At 38.1% G+C, this 13,745-nt stretch overlaps 1 protein-coding gene across 5 annotated transcripts in view; it reads left to right on the forward strand.

The window, feature by feature from the left end:
- Positions 1-13,745, forward strand: part of WWOX (WW domain containing oxidoreductase) — a 674,139-nt gene that overhangs the window by 262,759 nt on the left and 397,635 nt on the right. The window lies entirely within an intron of this gene.

A 13,745-nucleotide genomic window follows, 5' to 3' on the forward strand; every position in this document is an offset into this window, starting at 1 on the left:
TATGCCACAGCCTTCATAATTCTAGATATTTCTTTTTAGTTTGGTTTAGATATTTAAAAGAAATAATTTGATCACTTTCCGCAGTGAACTGTGAATGGTCCAGTGAGGAGTGAGACACAAGGTGGCTCATGGGTTTAGCAGTTGTGCTGCTTAGAGATAGAACCTTTTTGCTTTTTCTTCTGTTGTTTGTTACCTTTTCTGTTTGTCGTTATCAATATATGGAAAATTAGCAAGTGTTATTGACTGGAAAGGAATGATATTTCTAATTTTTATGGCACAGAACTGATTAGTTGTGGTTCACTCTTGCACCTCTTGGGGCAACGGTTGTGGTATGTGTTGGGGCTTTGGACTGGATGGCATCTGTGGCTCTCAGGAATCCATTCAGTTTAGTGTTTTATGGAGTAGAAGTATATTACAGGTGCTTCTTCCTTTTTCATCTAACTCTTCTAATACATTCTACCCCCTTTTAGGGATGTATTACACAAATATTTACGTTGTTCACCATGTATGCATTATTTATTTCCTGCCAGATGGAATTCTACTTTTCATGGACAGCACTATTTCAAGACTCCCACAAGCTTTCTCTAGTGGTCCTGGAATGAAGACTGTGTTTTTTTATATTGTTTGAATGCTAGTTGTGATTTATTGGCGCTTAGGTTTTGCACCAGTTTGGAGCCAGATTCTAAAAGGTGCTGATCACCTGCAACTCCCATTGAAATTAGGGGGCGTTGTGGGCTATCAAATGGTGCTCAGTGCATCTCAAGAAGTGCCTCTTAATGCTATCTATCATATTACTAGGGGCCAAGTTATGATATCCTTAGTCCACGCACAGGCTCATTGACTTGAATGGAACTGCTCTTTGAGTAAGATGAATTTTGTCAGGAGTAAGTGTATCAAAATCTGTCCCTATGTAAATATAGTAAATATCTATCCATATATGTATATATATGTTTGTGCTAATTGATACTGGACTGCTGTGAGAAGAAATGTATAGTTAAATTTATATTAAGGAAATAATCTGATTTTTTTTAAATAATTTCAACGGCCTTGTAAAAACCCACCCTTATCTTTTCTGTCTGTTTGCATTCTAGAGTGTTAGGAATCAGAGACTCAGGTAGTTAGTGCTCCCAGTGGTTGTTAATTATTAATGAAAACTATTGTGCAAATACCAGAACAACAACAAAAAGTTTTAATGTCTTTATCCCTAGCCTTCAGCTATAGTATTGAAGGCTATGATTGTATCAGAGCTCATAAGCTAGGTATGGCTGGCTTGGTCAGTACTTGGTCTGGAGCTGTCCCAGGAACACCAGGGTGTTGAGAGTATCGTCTGTTGCTGATTCAGCAGGTAGAATTCTTTCTCAGTCAGTACTGAACCAATGCTTTAGCATAATGCTAGCTGTATGCTGCTGGAAGTGATGCGATCTAACTACTTAGATCTTGACTACTTATGATCATTTGAGATTTCATTGCCTGTTTGAAAAAAAAAATGGGGTTACCGGCTAGAGTGTTCTAGCCAAATTCCAGTTTGGGTTATTGCATTTAGCCTACCAAATTTTCCCCCTGAAGTTTCAGCTGGATAAGGCATGCATCATTGCAGAGGACAAATCTTATTACATTAATGCATTCTCCCCTTTATTTCTCAGGATTCTTGAGAGAAGTTTGCACTTGTGATGGTGACTCACAAAATATGTGAGTTCAAGCCAACAGTCGACCAGGTAGAATCAACTCCACTTTAACTTTGTTTTAAAGACAGGCAGCTTTAAGCAGCTACTTTGGGGGAAAGAGAAGAGTTGCCCATTTTAGTACATTTGTTAGGTTTTTGAAGAGAATAGATTGCAGAGGGTTTTTTTAATTAACTTTACTCATTGAAAAAATAAGAATATTTCACATTATATTTATTTCCCTAGACTGAGAGCAGAAGCGCAAACTCTGCAACATCTGAACATTTCTGTCCACATTCATTTATATATTTTTAAAAAAATATTTCCACCCCACCCTTGAACTCCAAACAGCGGAGCGACATGCAAGTGTAGGCTTGGTTTGTGCACCGGTGCTATGACTGCACCATTGTAATGAAGATGAAATGACTATAATGATGACCTTTCTGTGCCTTTGTCTATACCATGCCCTTCTCTTTAACTGAACACCTTTCAAATGAACATGTTCTGAACTCTTGAACTGTTCATTCTGTTCACTGAGCTTATTGCTCAATCTGCAGTTTATCATTATGTGTCTCCAAAGACTTTGTGTTTCCTTATATTTGACATCTAGATGGAATTTTTCATAACCCTTTACTAGTCATAAATTGGATTGTTAAGGGGCTAAATTAATCCTGTTTTTATACTAACATCTGATTTTTAAAGCCCTAATTTAGAGAGTTTTCTTTATTTGTTATGCTTTAAACTACAAGAATGAAAAACTAAAATATATCATAAGATTCTGAATTGGTGGAAGTATTTATTTCTGCTCATTTCATTTAGAATAGTACCTATGAGGTACACTTTGAAAAGTTGTTTGGTTATATTTTTTCTGTATTACTATTTCTTCCCTTCTGTCTAAATAGCTGCTCTTGAGAATCAGCCAAAGCAGTGTGTTGCCAAATAAGTGGGGTAACGGTAAAAATGAAAAGATTGTAGAAGAATGTGTACTTTCCCTGTCCCATTGGGAAAGGAAATAGGAAACATGACTTACTGCTTGCAGAAAATTACTAGTGTATGTTGGTCACATCCTAGGTTTCACTCCCTTTAGGAGTGAGATATCAACACCGACTGTTTACATACTCTGTTCACCAGCCAGCACCTCATGTGAAAACACAGAGTTCAATGTACTTTTGAAGGAGTGTTTCGTGTTATATGAGTGGTATAGTAGGCAATCTCCTTATTTTTGATTTGTTCATACAATTTTAAAGAGGCCGTTGAATGAAAACTAAGGACAACATTTTACACCATAAAATATGTGATGAATATAAATGCCATAAAGTCTGGTGTCCAGGAAATCATCATGTTGTTCTTGATTAAAATATTGCCAAAATCTTCAAAGTATCTTTATTTGTAAAATCCATTGGTGAATAATTGGAAGTTTTGGTATTAAAAGCACTTTGGAGTACATATAGTGCAACAAAACACGTTGTGCCATGAATAACTTGCACATAATTTTTAGCTTCATTTCTGCAAAAAGGTTGAGACTTGTCAGACTGGTAATAGAAGATGAAAAATCTTGAGGTATTCTTTGACCTCCTTCATGACCCTGCCTCCCTAAACTCCACCAGTGATTTGAACTCTGACTTTGAGAACAGTGAGACATAATTCTTCATCCTACTGTCATAAAAAACCCACATTCTGGTCTAGAAGCATTTTTCCCCCTTTTGCCTATTGTCAACTAGCATTATACATAAAGGGTGAGGCTTTCAAAAGCTATGTGCCCATTGAAGTCAATGGAAAAACTCCCAGTGGAGTGAAGCCAACACTGTATATTTTTGAAAATCTCACCCACAAAACAATGAAATATAAGCTTTTTAATATATTAGCTTAACTTTCCAACATGAGCAGCATTTATTAGAAGTCCCAATATTATTTTTAAGTAGTACTCACCGAAGAAAATCAGTGTGAATAGCTATTAGGAAGGTGGAAACAAAGCAAATCAAACTATGTGAGGACAGGAAAATGTTCCTCATTTGTCTCTTCCTCTGAAGTCATTTCATCCATTGTTCTGCACCTTATTTGCAATATATTGCATGTGTCATTTGCAAACACTCATAAATTCTTGCCAGCACTTAAGAACAACAGCTCTACAATGCAAGAAAAACTGTATATACCAAGCTGATAAAAATAATTAGGAGCATAGAAAAATTCTCACATGGAGAGAGATTGAAAAAGACTAGGATTGCTTACCTTAGAAATTAAATGTATAAGATTGAGTATTATGAGGTTTTCAAAATAGTGAATGGTATAGAGATCATGATTTGGGGAAGTCTCATAATACCAGGAGTTGGAAGGTGGCAAATTCAAAACTTCTAAAAGGAAAAACTTTCACCAAGTGTACAGTTAGCCTGTGGAACTCATTGCCACATGACATAACTAAAGAATTTAGTAGGATTCGTAAAAGGGATTAGGCAATCATAAGAATAATAAGAATATCCAAAGTAAAATAGTAAATACTGAAAAAACACCATACATTCCTAGAAAGGATTTAAATAATCATGCTTCAAGCCATAAGACAAACTCATATTACACAGTTAAAGATTCCTTATAATTTGTCTGAAGTAACTGGTGCTGGCCACATTCAGAGATAGGATAGTGGTTTAGCCAGTGTTTCTCAACAACCGATCCCTGAGATTTCCCTAACACAGTTTAGAAAGGCAACAAGCCGGTCCCCCAGCTTGAGAAACACTAAGCTAGACCACTGGTCTAAACCAGTATGACAAGGCCCAGCCTCCTCTGTTCATATTACTAATACCAAGAACAGTTGGTATTTTTGCTGAAACGCTCATTAATTCATAATAGACTGCTGTCAATTTCCTGCAGGCCAGGAGATTATTACTGTTGTATCAAGAAATTATTTCTCATACAAAAGCTTGCATTAAGACACATGCTCTTCAGTTCTAAAACAATAGGAGGCCTGTCATATTACTAATATGAAACTAACTGACATCAAGGCAGTGTTTTTGCTGTTTACTACTTCCAGAGCAGCTTAATTTAGGTGGAAAGTTTAATCAAACTCAAGCTTAGAAGTTAGTTTTGAGTTGCAACAGAACACAGTGGGTGTTCACAGCATATGTTCCTCTTTAATCCTTCAAAGAGCTCGCAGGGAATAGCAGGCAGCATGTGATGAAATAATGTAGAGAGACACTATTAACAATTTAAAATGATTTATATGGATGATTGTACTTTGTGCATTTTGGCTCACTTTGTTTCTGTGGGCTAGACTGTGCTTGTTCCTGTGAAGGTATATGAGGTTGGGAAGAGAGTGCAAAAGACTTCCCCTCCCTCTCTTGCACAGGAATGAGATACAATCTAGGCCTTTGTATTCTTGGCACATAAAGGAGGGAGACTCCATTTACAGATGAGGTAGAAACCCCATGGGGTAGAGCAGGGGCAGCACTAGCGCTGCTTAGTGGAGGGATTTGGGGAAGCCATAGTTATGTATCTAGATGCTGTGTTTTTGAGGAATAGAATATTTTATCACATGCGCCCAGTCCTCTTTCTTCCTCCAAACATATACTGTGACTTTCATTACGTTTATCAAACTTTTGTTCTATTTGGTGGTGCTATCTTGGACAATTGTCAGCTGTATCTACCTGTCAAGTGGAAATATTATTGGACTTCTTCAGCAGTTTACTGAACAACAGTGAATTTCCCTTGGGGGACAGTAATCCAGCAAATACACTTTTGTCCTCATGGGTGGATGTGCCCGGGGACTGTGTGGCTGTGGTTATTTCAGATGCAGGAAGCATTCAGAACTCAGGGGACTGGAAAGTACTTCCAGTGCATATTTAAAAGACAGCTGCGCTGTGAAGTTTTAACTCCCTATTTATACCATGACATTTAAAGTGTACGTCCAATATTTCCTGCATTAACCTCTCCAAATAATGTTCAAAATGTCCTCTTTCAGTCTGCTTTTTCTTCCAAAAAACAAAAATTTTAAAAAATGAAACTCGGAAAGGACATACTGGGTGTAATTCTATGGCCTGTGTTGTGTAGAAGGTCAGATTAGATTATTACAATTCTTCTCGCCTTAACATCTATAAATCTATCACGCTTAGTGTAAGCTTCCCAGCACTGCAATTTACTTCTGAGCTCAAGAGGTGAGAGGGTAAAGTCTCCATGCCCAGTCACGCCCTGGCTAGTTTGCTGAGTCTGCCAAGCAGGGTTACCAGTTATGGTAGTAATTTCTGTGATGTAGAAACCTGTCCATTAAGAACTTGGTTAAGTTTACAGCTCATTTCACGGAGGCTAACATATATCTGCTAGATTGCAATGTCTTTAGGTCACTGTCCATTATGGCATATTCAAGCTAATAACCAGGAGGTAAAGGTGTCTGCCTCTGTACCAGTCCCATAACTATACAACTATAAACTATACAACTCCTAGGTTTTTTTGTTTTGTTTTTTTTTAGTTTTTACATAAAGAAGTAGTCCTTTATTGTATTTACAAGCAAACTGTTCAGTATGTTAGTTTCATTTACGGGGTTCCATTGTATATGCAGTTATTCAGAATCTCCACGTTTTAGATTTATTCTTTTCACTTTTGTCATCTCTTCATGGTTCTCTCTGACTATGCTGAAAATCAGAACATTCCTGTGATTATCTTGATTATCTTATTCCTTGTATTATCATTCATTCCAAGCGAAAGTTATTCATTTCCACTTACAGGTCCCCAATAGATCTACCTATCAAGATCTTTTAATTTAATCATCTTCAGACCATACTTTGAAAGTGAGGATACAGTTTTTCCTTAAGATGTCCTCCAGTCTTCCCTAAACAGCTCCTATCCCTCAATAAATATTAGCACCCTTCCTTGAAATTGTGTAGCGAAGCAAGCTGACTATCGATATTATTGTAACAACGTAAACTCTTAATCGTGACTGGGGCTCTGTATACACATACTTAAGACAGGAGACAACCTCTGCCCAGGAGGGCTTACAGATAAAGAGTAAGGAATGGTGTTGTGACATACAAACAAATGAATATGGTGAAGAATTGGTACAGCTTTATGAGTTACATGCTTTGCTGGTGTGTTTTCTTTTTTGTTTTAATTGGGATTAGATGTAGGGTAAGGGATACTTGGAAGAAAGGTTATTGAGAATAAAAGAGGAGGAATAGAGAACCTAGGGAAGACAGTCATGGCTCATCACCTGCCTGGATCAGATAGGTGGAATGAAGTGGGCTAAGTTATGAAGAGTATCAAAGTTTAAGACAAGAGGCTTGTGTTTGATACAGAGATGAAGCAGAGACTGGTGGAGGAACTGGAAGGACTCAAAGTGAGTGTTGAAGTTGTCAGTGTGATGTGTAAAGAAGATGATCTTAGTACCAGCATTTTGAATTGAGTTGTGAGGAAACCAAGGGAAAAAGGCTAAGTTAAGGATGATGACCCACAAAAGGTTTGACACCGAAGGATTGATCAGGCAGATAGGAGAGCCATGAGAAGACTGAACCCTAAAAGGAAATGGTCATGAGATTTGGCCAGCATAAAGTCATTAGATACTTTGATTCTCTCCAATCTGGCTTCTATACTGCAGTGACACTGCTCTCAAAGACAGAACTGGAAGAAAGGAATAGAAAGAAAGTGCCTATAGACATCATGTTTTGAGAAATTTGGAAATGAAAGGAGAAGCGGGATTAGGTGGTAGGTTGAGGGGTTTTCGTTTTTTAAGGTATGGAAGGTCAAAGTATTCCTTTACTGAGCAGGGAAGGAACTTGATGAGACTAAGGTTGAGGAGAAAAGTGGGAGAGGGGGCAAGGAAAACTAGGAGACAGGAAAGGTTGTGGAAGAAGAGGTAGGAGGAAGAGATCAGACTGGAAGTCTGTGTCCGGTGAGAAGGATGAGCGAGTACTAGAAGTAAGGAAAAAGGAAAGGAGTGGGGAGAAGCCATACTTGATCTTACTAAATATTTTCTTTGAAGAAATCTGTAAAATCCTTCACCGAAATCAAGCTCACCATATGCACCCAGCTCTCTCTCCATCTCTCCCCATGGCTTGATTCATAAATCCACATCAGATACATCAGAATTAAATTGACCAGTTCACTGAAGACTATGGACATCCACAGTTCACTCTATGATAATCACATACAAAACTTGGGATAGGGAAATACAATTATTAATGGCTTTCCGCACACAGACATTCAATATTTTGTTGGAGGCTGTCTGGAATATATGCATTTCAAAACCCTTTAATTTAAACATTTTCAGTATTTTACATACCCTTCACCCTGGCTCTTTTTTAATTGTTTCGGTGCTCAATACTTCTTTCACTCCTACTTCTCTATTTTATTTATCTTGTGAGTGAGCTACTCATTTACAATATATAGAGGGCAGGAGTTATATGTTGAGAGAGATTGGCATAACAATACTGAAACTGAAGCAGGGGATTGCTATGGGAATAAGTAAGGGGCTTGAATGGTGGTGGGAATTCTTAATCCAACCTTTAGGTTGGAAATTGGTAGTGTTGTGCTGTCTTTATACCATGCATGCATTCTGTTATACAAGAGGAATCCCTAGCTGGCCTTTTCAAGGCTTTCTGTCCTTTTTGTGCCAGTGTAATAGTGAAAGGGGTGGAGTTCGGACTAGAATCTGTCCTACTGGATTTTCGTGTGGTTAAGCATTGATCTAGTCTGTAGGCTCGCCCATTAGTGGGGCTATCTTTGTTTTTATGCACTGCTCTTGGTATCAAGGGATTACAGGTAGGAGGATCCTTTATACTTCATTTAGAGGAAGCTGGTGTCTGGTTGGTTAGTTTTGTGACCCTTTCCCCATCTTCTCACACAAAATTGCTGTGTCCTGTTCGTGTCAGTTTGGTTTGTCTTTCATGGAACATGAATATATATATTCTACTAAATTATTTTGTGTAATAACTATATTGTTAATGGAACTGTATGTTATGGTTGAGTTAAGGTTTGTCAGTTTGAAAATAAACATCTTGCCTTCATTTCGACATTTGCCTTTCAGCATCACTCCGTTAAGCTGTCACACGCTATAACTTCATTAACATCACCATTTAATTGTAAGTTACTGTGCAACTGTTTTTTTTGTAGGAAAGCCTTGCATACACATACTGACTGAATAATTTTAATCTAAATTTCCTACCAACATGATTCAAATCAGTTGAAACATTAAATGGTCTCCAAATCTGTTTTTATAATGGAAATACTAAGCAGTGGGATGCAACTCATCCTTAAATACAGCAGCATTACTGGTACCGCTATAATAAAGATGCAAAAAGATCTTTTTTAAAGTTAGAATAAAGTGGGAGAGTAAATCTTAGCCACATCACTACCGTGCTCTGTATGTCTAGCATTGAGATGTACTACATCTGTAATTGGGAAATGTTTCAATTATTAAAAGAGGGACAATGTAACCTCTATAAAACCGAAGATGGAATTAAAATCTACATGCTAATAGCTTTGCTGCCAGTCACAAATGGATTCGTTCTTCACATCTTGGATACATACAGCTTATTTCAAAATAAATTCTAGGTAACATTCAACCTGATTGAATCTGCTGAAGCTCTGTTAATATATTTGCTCAACTCACTTGCACTCAAAAGCTTTTAGACAGAATATCACTTTTTCATATTATTCATGGTAATGTAATTCCCGCCTTTAATCTCTTCAGGATTTCACATTAAGTCATGATATGCAGTTCAGGGGAATTTGGATCATCCATTAATCATGGTATCTGTACTTTTGTGTGTCTACTTTTTGTCCATCTCTTAAATCAGTCACTTGGTAATGGCAGAACTATGAGGATAGTTCAAACTTTTTATTGAGGAGACCTTATTTATTAAACTTGTCTTCTGTTACAATGTGCACAGACTAATGCAATATGTTGTACATTGAAAATAAAGATGAAACAGAATTAGCATAATCACTAAATATGATGCCTTTAACATTTCCTATGGAAAGCCAAGTATGTTAAGTAATGACTTATGTGCAGTTGAATAATTAGCTAGAGGCACCTCGACTAATATGAAGGACCACAAGTCAAAAATTCTAGTTTGTGTCTTCATGTAATTAAAGACTGTATCATACATATGCACAAGGGAACCAAATTAAAGTTTTAATGACAACCTTAATTGTGGCATTTCCTAATTTTTGAGTGTTTGACTTTGCAACCTTAACTTTCCTTTTACTTAGGGCATGAGTGTGTGTGTTTTAAAAATCTAGCGGGGCTGATGGGGGATAGAAGTTCCACTTATTGACACCCACACGGGTTACTAGCGGGGTTGGAACTTTAGATCCACAGCTCAGACATCTGCCATTTGAGATGAAGGAGTAATTGATGGCAGTAGTAGTTTGTCTTTCTCTATGTGGACCAGCAACTAAAGGGGATGAGATACACACTTTGCAAGTGGGTTTTATAGTCATCTGCTGACAGTAGAATATTGAGACTCCGCAATCTTGGGTTCCATTCCAGGTTCTCCAGGAAGTGTGTTCTGGTGATCATACATCCTTATTTTCCTCCTCTGCAAGCCTGCCTCCTTTTGCCACTGTCACAGACCTGGCTTCTCTCCATCTTCTTGTCCCAGTACTAGTCTCCACCCCACCCCATGGGCTGTTCATTCCAGTCTCAGTATATTTGCTCAGCTGGTGCCAATCTCCTCCCAGACTCCCAGTCCTGATCTTTTCCAACAGGTTTTTTCTCCCAATCTACTCCCTTCCCCCTCTCTCCCTTTTTGCTTGGGTCTGGCTCTTGTCCTTTCTGCACTCAAGTCAGTTTGCCTTCTCCACCAAACTCCCTGGGAATCAGCCGAGGAGTATTGGGACAGGAGAGACTTTCTCCCTGCTCTCAGTTTCTGTCCCCTGTGTCACAGCGACTCACAGGAGTTGGGAGGAGCAATTGCAGGGAAACTCTTGTTTGACCCTTGCCATCTTGGGCTGAAGCAGACTAAATCTTCAGAGCCTTTTGCTGCCAGGCTCTAACAAGTCTCTCGTGAATGTATGTAAAGTGACACTTTACAAAGGCTTATAACTTGGACAAAATTGTGCAGATTTTAATGTGTCCCTTACATAAAGGCAACCCCTCTGCGAAACTTCAAGGCCCTGTTTCCAAACATAGGCTTGCAACAGCTTCTCCACAAAACACTTGTAGAAAATTTATTTAACACTGCAAACAATGTATTTTCCCCTAATCTCCTTCGCAGAAATGGCTGAACCATTTTCCTGATTTTTTTTTTTTTTTTTAAGTTCAGTCTGTGGCAGACTCCCAAAATGGAAAATTTGCACACAAATGGTTAAAGTTTGGCAAAGTTCTGAGAAACTGAATCCAGTGTCTTATAAAAGGAAGTGTGGGGCAACCTGAACTACAGGGAGTGCTATTAGCTCCGCCTATAACAACAACTTAAATTTAAAAGGTGGGTAGAAATGATACTATCACTTTTTTTAATTGGGTTCTGGCATCCTTGAAGCATTACTGAGCTTGAAATTTTGCACACCTACACTGTTTTGTTTTTCTAAGAGAATTATCAATGCTAAATGTAAAAATAAATAAACCATTTGTACCTTTGTTTTAAGGTTATGAATATATAGTACTGACAAATGATATTTTAGCAGCCAAAGTTTCTAATTGAGTCAGACTTCTAATATTTATGTTCAGTGTATGCTGTAAGCTGTTCGAAGTATAACCATCTATCATGCTGCTTGTGATATTTATGCATTGAAATAGGAGGCCTAATGGTGAATTACTGTATTCTTCACGATATTAAATGAAAAATGTGCATCATACAGTTATTTTAGTATGAGTGGATGAAGATCTGGAGACACAAGAGGAATGACAATTAAAGACACTAACCCCCTACTTATATTGAAAGCAAAGCTATATGTAAATTTAGCTTTTGATTAAAGCTGGATTAGTTTAACCCTAGTTGTACAAATGGTTACAGATTTTTACCATTTAGACAAACAGCTTCTCACTGTAAACTGTAATATGATTTATATGAATCCATCTGCCTCCATAAAGGTTTACCCTGAGCATCTGCATCTTCTATTGCCTCTGAATCATAATGAATAAGAACTTTGAGAGTTCTTTAAATCCACTAGCATGATTCTATTTATATTTTGATACAGTTTATTATTACATAAATCCACTTCCAATATTTACTGTTACCCATGCAAGGAAATTAGCTTCTCTGCTTATTTTCTTGTACAGCTAATAGTAATCAAAAAAGCAACTGGTAGGTCCTGGTAATCCAAGCACATAGTGTACATGAGACAGCAGCATAATTCACCTGCTGAGAGTGGGTGATTAACATCATTTATAAACATTGCATGTGCGCACAAACCTATCTATGTGCCATGTATCTATGCTTTAACGTACTAAGTCAAATTCTGCTTTGACCTTTACCCTGTGCAAGCCCAATGACATAGAGTATGCACCAGGGCAGATTTGGAATCCTGGGACCTGATTCTGAAAAAAAGTAAAAAACATAGAAACATAAGAATGGCCATATTGGACCAGATCAGTGGGCCACCTGCGGCCTGCAGGCCACATGCAGCCCATCGGGGTAATCTGACTGCGGGCTGCGAGACGTTTTGCTGACATTGACCGTCCTCAGGCATGGCCCCCCGCAGCTCCCTGAGGCCGCGGTTGCCCACCACTGATGGACCGCAGGTTGCCCACCACTGATCTAGCCCAATATCCTGTCTCCGACAGTGGCCAGTGCCAGATGCTTCAGAGGGAAGTAACAAAACAAGGGCATTTTTGAATGATCCGTCCCCTGCTGTCCAGTCCCAGCTTCTGGATGTTGGACATTTAACGACATCTGGAGCATGGGGTTGCATCCCTGACCATCTTGGCTAATAACCATTAATGAGCCTATCCTCCATGACCTTATCTAATCGTTTTTTAAACTCAGTTATACTTTTGGCATTCACAACATCCCATGGCAAAAGGTTCCACAGATTAACTGGGCTTTGTGTGAGGAAATACTTCATTATGTTTTTTTAAAACCTGCAGCCTATTAATTTAATTGGGTGACCTCTGGTTCCTGTATTATGTGAAAGGAAATAACACTTCCCTATTTACTTTCTCCATGCCATTTATTATTTTATAGACCTCTATCATATCCCCCCTTAACTGTCTCTTTTCTAAGATGAACAGCCCCAGTCATAATCTTTTAAATCTCTCCTCATATGGAAGCTGTTCCGTACCCCTAATTGTTTTTGTTGCCTTCTCTTTGCCTTTTCCAATTCTAATATATCTTCTCTGAGATGGGACAGTATGCAGTACTCAAGGTGTGAGCACACCATAGATTTGAAATGACATTATGATATGTACTGTTTTATTATCTATCCCTTTCCTAATGGTTTCTAACATGCTGTTTGCTTTTTTGACTGCTGCTGCACATTGAGTGGGTGTTTTCAGAGAAATGTCCACAATGACTCCAAGATCTTTCTTGAGTGGCATCAGCTAATTTAGACCCCATCATTTTGTAGGTATAGTTGGGATACCCATAAGTAATTGTGCAGAAAAGGGGGAGGGGACAGACTAGAAAGTCCAAAGGAAACTGTGGCAAGTGGAGAATTATCTTTGGAATTAAAATCATATCGTAAATTGGCAAAATTTCCAATATATCCATCTTGTAGTGATGACTTCAGAAGTATCCATTGTGAAAACACAGCTGCTGAAAGATTTAAAATAACTCATCTGTTCCTCATAACCAAGGATCAGTTCAGAAGATCTGGGTTAAAATCTTGTCTTTCCCATAGATTTCCTCTGTGTTCTTGGGCAAGTCAGTTTCCCTTTATGTAATAACACTTCCCAATGTCAAATGGATATTGACTCAACTCATCAACATTTTAAGTGATGATTTGATCCTACGGTTGTGAGCAACGTTAGAAAAGTTTATAAATACAACTTACAAATACATACATGCAAATATATAAAGACAGCTTACAACTGCCTGCATCCACTAGAGTCTGTCAGATAAAGAAACCAAAATTAAATTATTTTCATGCCTCCCATAGAAGACCTGGAGTGATTCCTTCCTTTCCAAACTACATGCACCTCTCCTACAGAGTCATCTGGGTACC

The sequence above is a fragment of the Chrysemys picta genome, chromosome 14, assembly GCF_011386835.1.
Source record: "Chrysemys picta bellii isolate R12L10 chromosome 14, ASM1138683v2, whole genome shotgun sequence".
Classification (NCBI taxonomy): Eukaryota; Metazoa; Chordata; order Testudines; family Emydidae; genus Chrysemys; species Chrysemys picta.